Here is an 11917-nt window from a genome sequence, read left to right as displayed (position 1 = left end):
ACTCCACATGATCATGTACCGATAAAGACATATAACTAATAAAGATATAATTAAATAAAAATTAGGTTGCCTCCCAACAAGCGCTTCTTTAATGTCAATAGCTTGAAAGTGGGCTCTCATGGAGCCTCACAGATGTGCAGAGCTTTGTTGAGACCTCCCAACACCAAACTTAAAGTTTGGATATGGGGGTTTGACACCAAAGTTAGAGTTTGGTTGTGGCCTCCCAACACCAAACTTAGAGTTTGACTGTGGGGGCTTTGTTTGACTCTGCTTTGAGAGAAGCTTTTTATGCTTCCTCTCCATTGATGCAGAGTGAGATCCTTGAGTTGTAAACACAAGGTTGTCCTCATTTATTTGAAGGATCAATTCTCCTCTGTCCACATCAATCACAGCTCTTGCTGTGGCTAGGAAGGGTCTTCCAAGGATGATGAATTCATCCTCGTACTTCCCAGTATCTAGGACTATGAAATCAGCAGGGATGTAAAGGCCTTCAACCTTTACTAACACGTCCTCTACTTGTCCATAAGCCTGTTTTCTTGAATTGTCTGCCATCTCTAATGAGATTTTAGCAGCTTGCACCCCATAGATTCCCAGTTTCTCTATTACAGAGAGGGGCATGAGGTTTATCCCTGACCCAAGGTCACATAGAGCCTTAAAGATCATGGTGTGTATGGTACAAGGTATTAAGAACTTTCCAGGATCCTGTTTCTTCTGAGGCAATGTCAGTTGATCCAGATCACTCAGTTCATTAGTGAACAAGGGAGGTTCATCTTCCCAAGTCTCAATACCAAATAATTTGGCATTCAGCTTCATGATTGCACTAAGAAACTTGGTAACTTGCTCTTCAGTAACATCCTCATTCTCTTCAGAAGAGGAATACTCATCAGAGCTCATGAATGGCATAAGGAGGTTTAATGGAATCTCTATGGTCTCTAGATGAGCCTCAGATTCCTTTGGTTCCTCAGAGGGAAACTCCTTATTGATCACTGGACGTCCCAGGAGGTCTTCCTCACTGGGATTTACGTCCTCTCCTTCCCTTACAGGTTCAGCCATGGTGCTTATGTTAATGGCCTTGCACTCTCCTTTTGGATTTTCTTCTATATTGCTTGGGAGAGTACTAGGAGGGATTTCAGTGATCCTTTTACTCAGCTGGCCCACTTGTGCTTCCAAATTTCTAATGGAAGACCTTGTTTCATTCATGAAACTCACAGTGGCCTTAGATAGATCAGAGACTAGTTTTGCTAAATTAGAGATATTTTGTTCAGAGTTCTCTGTCTATTGCTGAGTGAATGATGGAAAAGGTTTACTATTGTTAAACCTATTTCTTCCATCATTATTAAAGCCTTGTTGAGGCTTTTGTTGATCCTTCCATGAGAGATTTGGATGATTTCTCCATGACGGATTATAGGTGTTCCCATAAGGTTCACCTAAGTAATTTACCTCTGCTATTGCAGGGTTTTCAGGATCATAAGCTTCTTCTTCAGAAGATGCCTCTTGAGTACTGTTGGATGCAGCTTGCATTCCATTCAGACTTTGAAAAATCATATTGACTTGCTGAGTCAATATTTTATTCTGAGCCAATATGGCATTCAGAGTATCAATTTCAAGAACTCCCTTCTTCATAGGCGTCCCATTATTCACAGGATTCCTCTCAGAAGTGTACATGAACTGGTTATTAGCAACCATGTCAATGAGTTCTTGAGCTTCTGCAGGCGTTTTCTTTAGGTGAATGGATCCACCTGCAGAAGTATCCAATGACATCTTTGATAGCTCAGATAAACCATCATAGAATATATCCAGGATGGTCCATTCTGAAAGCATGTCAGAAGGACACTTTTTGGTCAGCTGCTTGTATCTTTCCCAAGCTTCATAGAGGGATTCACCTTCTTTCTGTATGAAGGTTTGAACATCCACTCTAAGCTTGCTCAGCTTTTGAGGAGGAAAGAACTTGGCTAAAAAAGCCGTGACCAGCTTATCCCAAGAGTTCAGGCTGTCTCTGGGTTGAGAATCCAACCACACTCTAGCTCTGTCTCTTACAGCAAACGGGAAAAGCATAAGCCTGTAGACCTCGGGAATAACCCCATTGGTCTTAACAGTATCACATATCTGCAAGAATTCAGTTAAGAACTGAAAAGGATCCTCAGATGGAAGTCCATGAAACTTGCAGTTCTGCTGCATCAGAGAAACTAGCTGAGGTTTCAGCTCAAAGTTGTTTGCTCCAATGGCAGTAATGGAGATGCTTCTTCCATGTAAATTGGAATTAGGTGCAGTAAAGTCACCAAGCATTCTCCTTGCATTATTGTTGTTGGGTTCGGCTGCCATCTCCTTTACTTGTTCGAAATTTTCAATTAGGTTGTCTCTGGATTGTTGTAACTTAGCTTCTCTTAGTTTCCTCTTCAGAGTCCTTTCAGGTTCTGGATCAGCTTCAACAAGAATGCCTTTTTCCTTGTTCCTGCTCATAAGAAGGAGAAGAGAAAAAGAAAAGAAGAGGAATCCTCTATGTCACAGTAAAGAGGTTCCTTATAGTTAGTAGAAGAAGAAAAGGAATAGGGGTGAAGAAGAATGAAGAATCCAAACACAAGGGTAAGGATAGGAGCAGTGATGTGAGATGCAGAGGAGTGTTAGTAGATGAATAAATAATTAGAAGGAGATGAGGGAGAAGGATTTTCGAAAATAATTTTTGAAAAAGAGTTAGTGATTTTCGAAAATAATTTTTTGAAAAGTGTTAGTAATTTTCGAAAATTAAAATAAAAAATGAAAATAATTAGTTAATTAAAATGAAATTTTGAAAAGGAGGGAAGATATTTTCGAAAATTAGAGAGAGAGTGTTAGTTAGGTAGTTTTGAAAAAGATAAGAAACAAACAAAAAGTTAGTTAGTTAGTTGAAACAAATTTTGAAAAGATAAGAAGTTAGGAAGTTAGAAAAGATATTTTTGAAATCAAATTTTTGAAAAAGATAAGATAAGAAGATATTTTTGAAAAGATATGATTGAAATTAGTTTTTGAAAAAAAAGATTTGATTTTTAAAATCACAATTAATGACTTGATTCACAAGAAATCACAAGATATGATTCTAGAACTCAAAGTTTGAATCTTTCTTAACAAGCAAGTAACAAACTTGAAATTTTTGAATCAAAACATTAATTGATGATGTTATTTTTGAAAATTATGAGATAAAGATAAGAAAAAGATTTTTGAAAAATATTTTTTAAAATTTTCGAAAATAACTAAGAAAAATGAAAAAGATTTGAATTTTGAAAAAGATTTTGAAAAAGATAAGATTTTTAAATTGAAAATTTGATTTGACTCATAAAAACAACTAGATTTTAAAAATTTTTGAAAAAGTCAAATCTAATTTTCGAAATTTTAAGAGAGAAAAAGGGAAAGATATTTTTTTGATTTTTTGAATTTTTATGATGAGAGAGAAAAACACTAAAAATGCTCAATGCATGGAAATTTTGGATCAAAACAATGAATGCATGCAAGAATGCTATGAATGTCAAGATGAACACCAAGAACACTTTGAATGTCATGATGAACATCAAGACTTATTTTTGAAAATTTTTATATGCAAAGAAAACATGCAAGACACCAAACTTAGAAATCTTTCATGTTTAGACTCTATGGATGCAAAAATGCACATGAAAAACAAGAAAAGATGCAAAACAAGAAAACATCAAGATCAAACAAGAAGACTTACCAAGAACAGCTTGAAGATCATGAAGAACACTATGAATGCATGAATTTTTCGAAAAATGTAAGATGAATATGCAATTGACACCAAACTTTAAATCAAGACTCAAACAAGAAACATGAACAATATTTTTGATTTTTATGATTTTATGAAATTTTTTTGTATTTTCTTTTAATTTTTTTTCGAAAATCATTTTGAAAAAGAAAAATAAGGATTCCAAAATTTTTAATATGAATTCTAGGAATCTTATGCTCTTTAGTCTAAAGCTCCAATCAAAGGGTCAGGCATGGCTTAATAGCCAGCCAAGCTTTAGTATGTAACTCAGACATGACACGCCTGACATGCCCTACAGAGGAATCAGACATGGCTTTACAGCCAGCCATGCTTCATGAAACACTAGAATTCATTCTTAAAAATTCTGAAGAAAAATATATTTTTGAAAACATTTTTATTTTAAAATATTTTTTATTTTTTTCGAAAACAGATGAGAAGTTTTTTAAAGATTTTTGAAAAATTTTTGAAAACTTTTTGAAAAGAAAACGAAAAGAAAGTTACCCAATCTGAGCAACAAGATGAACCGTCAGTTGTCCAAACTCGAACAATCCCCGGCAACGGCGCCAAAAACTTGGTGCACGAAATTGTGATCTCTGGTAATGGCTCCAAAAACTTGGTGCTCTAATCTCAATTCATAATTTGTCACAACTTCGATACAACTAACCAGCAAGTGCACTGGGTCGTCCAAGTAATAAACCTTACGTGAGTAAGGGTCGATCCCACGGAGATTGTTGGTATGAAGCAAGCTATGGTCACCTTGTAAATCTCAGTCAGGCGAATAATAATTGATTATGGAGTTTTTGAAAATAATACTAATTAAACAGAAAATAGGGATAGAAATACTTATGTAATTCATTAGTGAGAATTTCAGATAAGTGTGTAGAGATGCTTTCGTTCCTCTGAATCTCTGCTTTCCCGCTGTCTTCATCCAATCAGTCTTACTCCTTTCCATGGCTGGCTTTATGCAAGGGCATCACTGTTGTCAATGGTTACATCCCCTCCTCTTGTGAAAATGGTCCAAATACTCTGTCACACCACGGCTAATCATCTGAGGTTCCCGATCATGCTGGAATAGGATTCACCCTCCTTTTACGTCTGTCACTACGCCCAGCACTCGCGAGTTTGAAGCTCGTCACAGTCATTCAATCCCAGAATCCTACTCAGAATACCACAGACAAGGTTTAGACCTTCCGGATTCTCATGAATGCCGCCATCAATCTAGCTTACACCACGAAGATTCTGATTAAGAGATCTAAGAGATAATCATTCAATCGAAGGTAGAACGGAAGTGGTTGTCAGGCACGCGTTCATGGGGAATGATGATGATTGTCACATTCATCACATTCAGGTTGAAGTGCAAATGAATATCTTAGAAGCGGAACAAGTTGAATTGAATAGAAAAACAGTAGTACTTTGCATTAATCTTTGAGGAACAGCAGAGCTCCACACCTTAATCTTTGGAGTGTAGAAACTCTACCGTTGAAGATACATAAGTGAAAGGTCCAGGCATGGCCGAATGGCCAGCCCCCAAAATGAGATCACAGGATCAAAAATACAATCCAGGATGTCTAATACAATAGTAAACAGTCCTATTTATACTAAACTAGTTACTAAGGTTTACAGAAGTAAGTAATTGATGCATAAATCCACTTCCGGGGCCCACTTGGTGTGTGCTTGGGCTGAGCTTGAATGTTACACGTGCAGAGGCTCTTTCTGGAGTTGAATGCCAGGTTGTAACGTATTTCTGGCGTTCAACTCTGGTTTGTGACTTGTTTCTGGCGTTTAACTCTAAACAGCAGCGTAGAACTGGCGTTCAACGCCCTTTTACGTCATCTAAACTCGTTCAAAGTATGGACTATTATACATTGCTGGAAAGCCCTGGATGTCTACTTTCCAACAGCATCAGCAGTCCTTCTTCAACCTCTGAATCTGATTTTTGCTCAAGTCCCTCAATTTCAGCCAGAAAATACCTGAAATCACAGAAAAACACACAAACTCATAGTAAAGTCCAGAAATGTGAATTTAACATAAAAACTAATGAAAACATCCCTAAAAGTAACTAGATTCTACTAAAAACATACTAAAAACAATGCCAAAAAGCGTATAAATTATCCGTACATCAAGCCCCTTCCGCCTAGTGTATGGAAAGGCTTGGCACCTTCCAGTAGAGGTAGAACACAAGGCTTTCTGGGCTGTGAGGGAGTGCAACATGAATTTTGAAGAAGCTGGTGCTGAAAGGAAGCTGTAACTAGCAGAATTGGAGAATCTTCGCCTAGAAGCATATGACAACTCCAGGCGATACAAAGAGAAAATGAAGGCTGTCTATGACAAGCACATAAAAAGGAGAGAGTTAAGACCAGGGGAGTTACTTCTCTATAACTCCAGACTGAGGCTCATGCCAGGTAAACTGAGATCAAGATAGGAAGCTCCCTACAAAATAGAAAAGGCAGAGCCATACGGAGTTTTTCACCTGCGTCATCCTTCTAGCTCCAAATTCATTAAGGTCAATGGACACCGCCTAAAGCTTTATCATGTTGAGAAGATGAAGGATCACAATGAGCTAGAGGTTTTCCTCTTGGAAGACCCACCAACAGAAGCAGAATGAGCCTGAAGACCGTCCAACTTAAGGACGTAAAAGCAAAGTGCTAGGTGGGAGACAATCCACCATGGTATGATCGTTCCGTTTCAGTCTTAGTTTTGTTTTATTTTATTCTACTTAGTGACTCTTCTCATAATCTCTGCATATAGTTTGCATTTGCATTTGCATTCTGCATAAAAAAAAAAAGCACGCGACGCGCGAGCGTCGCTGACACGTTCGCGTCATAAGTGCATTCAAAATAAGGAAGAAGAAAAGCAGAAAGTCATGCGGGAGCGTGGCTGGAGGCGTGCCTAAGGCACACACACGCCCATGCATGCGCGTCCCTGATGCGTCCTCGTGACTTGAGAAAACAGCCTCCCACGCGCACGCGGGACCCTACAAAATTGACGTAAATGGGTGTATGGCAGAGAGTTATGATGGAGTGGGGCTGGAATTGCGCTAGAAGCACAAGCCCTACCACGCGTACGCATCCCCCACGCATCCGCATCCCCCACGCGTCCGCGTCATTTTTAAAAGTAAGGCCATTCACGCGTGCATGTCACCCACGCGCACGCGTCACCCACGCGCACGCGTCACCCTTAATTTTGGCAATGTGCGAACGAAACAGAAAGTTGTGCGTACGCGAGGCTGCTTTTGCGCCAATGGCACAATTCATTTCACACAAACGCGTGACCCACTCGTCTGCGTCACTTGAACGTAGCGCTAATCACACAAACAAATGCTCCACGCGTTCGCGTCGCCTGCGCCGCATAGCTTATCCAGATCAGCGCCGGAAATCTTATATTTTCTTCCCCAAATCCTAATTTTTTTTCTTCTCCCTTCTTATTTCTTTCTTCTTCCTTCTTTCTTCTTTATTCTTTCTCATTTTTTTACTTTCTCCCTTCTTCCTTTATCATCATCATCAAGGTTCTTTTCTTTCCTTCTTCCCTCTTTACTTTTCCATTATTATTTTTATTTATGTTTTCTTCTTCTTTTTCTTTTTACTTTCATTATATATGTTTTCTTTTTCTTTCTTTTTATTTTTATTATTTTGATTGGTGTTAGAAATTTAATTTCGTGATTGTTTTCTTCTATATTTTGCTTGTGGATTATTAAGGAATTGTTTGACAATTAATATTACTTCTTAAAGGATTGCTTGCATGTTCAATTTAATACTTTCAACAACATATTTACCATGCATGCTAAGTGTTTGTGAAAAATCTCGTATGGCATTATGCATTTTTAAATTATTCTATTCTTCTACTCTAATGCCTGCTTTTCACAAAACCCCTTTTTATATATTATTCATTGAATATAATTGTCAATACAAACAGATTATTAGTTTGAAACACTTGATAATCAAATCGGGCATTTAATGCTTGATCTATGCTACTCATGCCTTTGCAAGCATGCCAATAAACATCTTGCATCTACTTGCCATAACTTGCACTTGCTATATTTCCATTGATGAACTTTTCACATGTAGTCGCGACCATGTGTTAACGACATCCTTCTTTACCGTGCATTGATTATCAATTCTACCATCCTCTTCCTTGCTTAAACCCTTTGCCTTAAAACTTACTTTCCTCTTCCTTTTTAGGATGGCCACCAAGAAGGGTAAAGAGAAAGCTACTCCGAAACCACCAGCAAGGAAAGGAACAAAAAGAGCAATAGCTGTGGAGCCATCTTCAACAGCGGTAAAGCCCTCAACAAAGCGAATCAAGAGGATCATCAAGGTCGATGAAAAAGAGAAAGCCTTTCCAGCAAAGGACACTGCGCGGTTCACTAACTGCTACTGTGAGCAGATGTTCCCCATCCTGGCTGAGAGGAACTATAATAATGAATACCTTCTCATTCTCCCGACCAACATTGTTGAATTTGTTGAGCCCCGAATTGAACGAAGACAATGGGGATTCCTATGGAGACAGCCACAGCAGGTCAATCTTTCATGCATAGTTGAATTCTACTCCAATTTTCACAAGCCAACGCTGCAGTCTGTCTATGTTCATCAGAAGCAAGTCCCCATAACTGAAGAGGCCATTCAATGAGCTTTAGATCTCTCCCCTGCTCCAGAAGGATTGGACACATTCCAAGAAGCCTCATTTAAGTGCCAGATATACCAATTTGATTAGGACGCCGTTCTCAGAGTTATAGCACAACCTGGCAGCAGATGGATCTATGGATACCATCGATCCCGACCTAAGGGCATATTGGCTTCGGCACTCACCTTGGAGGCTCGAGTATGGGCACAGATTATGTCCCATTACTCTGGTGTATCCTTACAGACCAGCATCTCAATCTACCAAGACACATTCGGCATGCTATGGAATACGTACAGATTGCGGGCAACCTACCTTTTCCCGCCTTGGTTTCAGATCAAGTCTCAGCAGCCAGAGTCTCCTACAGAGCTGTGAACACCAAGGCCATGATTCCGTGGGATGATCAGTACGTCTGACGTTAGGATTTTTGCCAGTAAAGAAGTTCATAAAAACAGTCGCGTTGTAGATATAGTCTCTAAACCGACTGAAATCCCTTCGTACAAACGTTTTGGTTGTCACAAGTAACAAACCCCTTTAAAATTGATAACCGAGTATTTAAACCTCGGGTCATCTTCTCAAGGAATTGCAGGGAAGTATGTTCTTATTATTGGTTATGGAGATTGTAAATTTGGGGTTTTGAGAATAGGGAGCAAGTAATTTAAATTGCAATTAAAATAAATAAATAACTGTAAAATAAACTTTTGGCAAGGTATGAGAAATTGGAAGTCCTAGCCCAGTTATCCTTATCAACAATAATGAAAATTGACACTTGATTCCACTTAGTTAACCTTTACTAGAGCAAGGGAAGGTCAAGTGACTAATTACTTTGATATTCAAATCCCAGTTAATCCCTAAGGAAAGATTGGGATTATCAAAGTTCAGTTCAATTAACAAAGATAACAATTATCACTTATGTTGAGTTAAGATAACTCCTGAGTTACTAATTTCTTAACCAAAGCCAAGAATGTAGAAAGCTAAATTAAAATCATAAATATCTGGAATACCTCAAATAAAATACATTGAAAGCAGTAAAATCTAACATGGAAAAGTTCATAAGCCAATTGGGCAACATAAATCAAATACAAATAAAAGCATTAGAGTCAATAAAAATAGAAGCGAAAGTAAATAGAAAGGGACATTGAACCTAGGATCGAGAGTCACTCCTAAAACTAAGAGAAGTCCTAAATCCTAATCCTAAGAGAGAGAGAGGAGAAAACCTCTCTCTCTAAAACTACATCTAAAACATGAAAAGTGTGAATATGAGAGCCTCCCTATGAATGGATGCAATCCCCCACTTTATAGCCTCTAATCTGTGTTTTCTGGGCTGCGAACTGGGTCGACAACAGCCCGGAAATTGCTGGAGAAGAATTCAAACACGCTGATTTCCGTCACTGCGACGCAGCCGCATGGAGCACGCGGTCGCGTTGCCTAGCGTCAGGGTAAATATGGCATATTATATATCAAATCGAAGCCCCGGACGTTAGCTTTCCAACGCAACTGAAACCGCGTCATTTGGACCTCTGTAGCTAAAGTTATAGCCGTTTGAGTGTGAAGAGGTCAGGCTGGACAACTTAGCAATTTCTCCAACTTCTTGTATTCCTTCCACTTTTGCATGCTTCCTTTCCATCCTCTGAGCCATTCCTGCCCTGTAATCTCTGAAATCACTTAACATACATATCAAGGCATCTAATGGTGATAAGAGTGGGTTAATATTAGCAATTATAAGTCCAAAGAAGCATGTTTTCAATCATAGCACATAATTAGGAAGGCAAATGTAAAACCATGCAAATAGTATGAATAAGTGGGTAAAGAGTTGATAAAATCCACTCAATTGAGCACAAGATAAACCATGAAATAGTGGTTTATCAACGTCCCTAGCGGGAAGTATATCAGACCTCCAGCAGCCACTTCTAGCCGGCCTGCAGAACCAACCGAAGATATTCCTTCTCCTTCCATATCCCAAGCAACTTCAACAAACCAACTGCTCCATCAGATACTTGAGAGGTTGGACTGGCTTGACCGGAAAGGAAAGCAAAGGGAGCATCGTAACAAGCGCCGATTTAATTACCTCATGGAGCTGCTTGTTGGTAACTATAACAACCTTGATTTTCGAGTATATGAGATCTTTTCTGAAAGTACGGATTTCTCCGGAAGATCAGTAAAGGAAACACCTCTGTTATATCATCAAGCATCTCAATCCTCATTATCATTCTATCATCCTTAAGTTAGAACCTCCTCTGAGGCAAGCTCGATAATGCAATCGCGAAGAACTTTGTTTTTGAACTGTATCGGTTGGCAGTTTTGATTCTGATTTTCGTAAATAGTCTCTGTTTGACGAACCGGACTCGATTCATGAGAGGAGAGAGATAATAGTATAATATTATCATTATATTAGTATTAGAAAATTCTTGAATGATATTATAAGGTTACCTGGTCTGTTTTTGTTAAAAACAGAAAATCGGTTTAATCGGGTTTACGGTTTACTGGTGCAGCTTTGCACCAGCACTCTCTGATGAATTTAGCAATGCTAAGGCCTCATTATACATGTTCTATTCTCATAATAAATATGTTACTAGTGTCATTTATGCTAGTAGCTCAGAAAATAATTTTTAGAGATATTTTTACGAGTGTTTCGATACACCTAGTTTTAGTAGTTGTACACCAGAGATATTTTAATATTATTTTAATCCACCTCCAAGCCAACCAATCGCAACTCACCTTACACCCCCAAGACCTCCAAGGCTGTCTCATTTCATCATTTTGGCCGAAAATAACAAGAGAGAAAAGAGAGAAACTTTCATGAACACTTAATCTTCAAAGCTTGATTTCTTCTGAACTAAAACTCAAATTAAAACTCCGATTTCACCAAAATGATCCTTTCTTCTTCCTCTACATAACCATGTAACTTATCAAGGATGGAAATAAGGTGAGATGGCTGTCTCCCTCCCATTTCAATTCAGTTTTCAAGGAAAACTATGCAAAACATGTGTTTTCTTGATGTTCTTCCTTAGGAATCATGCTTTACTTGACTTGAGGGCCAAGAAACGTGAATTTCCAGCAAGTCTAAGGTGAGATATCTCTTTCTAACATACTGAGTGAGATTTGGTCAGTTGAGAGTTTTTGGATTTAAAGTTGTTCTTGATGTGATTTAGGAGGAAAAAGTGCTTAAGGACCACCTGAAAGTTTAACCGAATTAGGAGCAGCAAAACCAGGTAGGGATTGACGAATTTAATCTTGATTGATTGTGTTTCAGTTGTGTGATTATGATATGGTTTGGCTATGCTTGAAATTGATTGTTTGTATGAGTAATTCTTGTTGAAATTTTGGTGAAATTTTGATGAAATTTGATGAAATTCAAGCTATGAATGTGTGTTCTTGTGGCTGCTGGAAAATGAAACCTTAGAGATTAAATTGAGGTTCAATTTGTGTTAAAATAATGTAGAAAAGATGGGGTTTTAGTGGCTGGAAATTTATTTTGAATTTTGGTAAAAATCGGTTGCTGAAAAGACTGAAAAACGGGTAAGAACAGAGAAAGAATTTGAAGAATATACG

General features: G+C 38.2%; 1 non-coding gene across 1 annotated transcript; it reads left to right on the top strand.

Annotated features, from left to right (window-relative positions):
• The first annotated feature begins 1815 nt into the window (after positions 1 to 1815).
• Positions 1816 to 1923, top strand: LOC112752884 (small nucleolar RNA R71). Its single transcript, XR_003177293.1, has one exon. It is a non-coding gene; the product is annotated as a small nucleolar RNA R71 (small nucleolar RNA).
• Positions 1924 to 11917: the final 9994 nt, after the last annotated feature.

Source organism: Arachis hypogaea, chromosome 15 (assembly GCF_003086295.3).
Source record: "Arachis hypogaea cultivar Tifrunner chromosome 15, arahy.Tifrunner.gnm2.J5K5, whole genome shotgun sequence".
NCBI lineage: Eukaryota > Viridiplantae > Streptophyta > Magnoliopsida > Fabales > Fabaceae > Arachis > Arachis hypogaea.
This window is presented reverse-complemented; position numbering and strand designations above follow the sequence as displayed.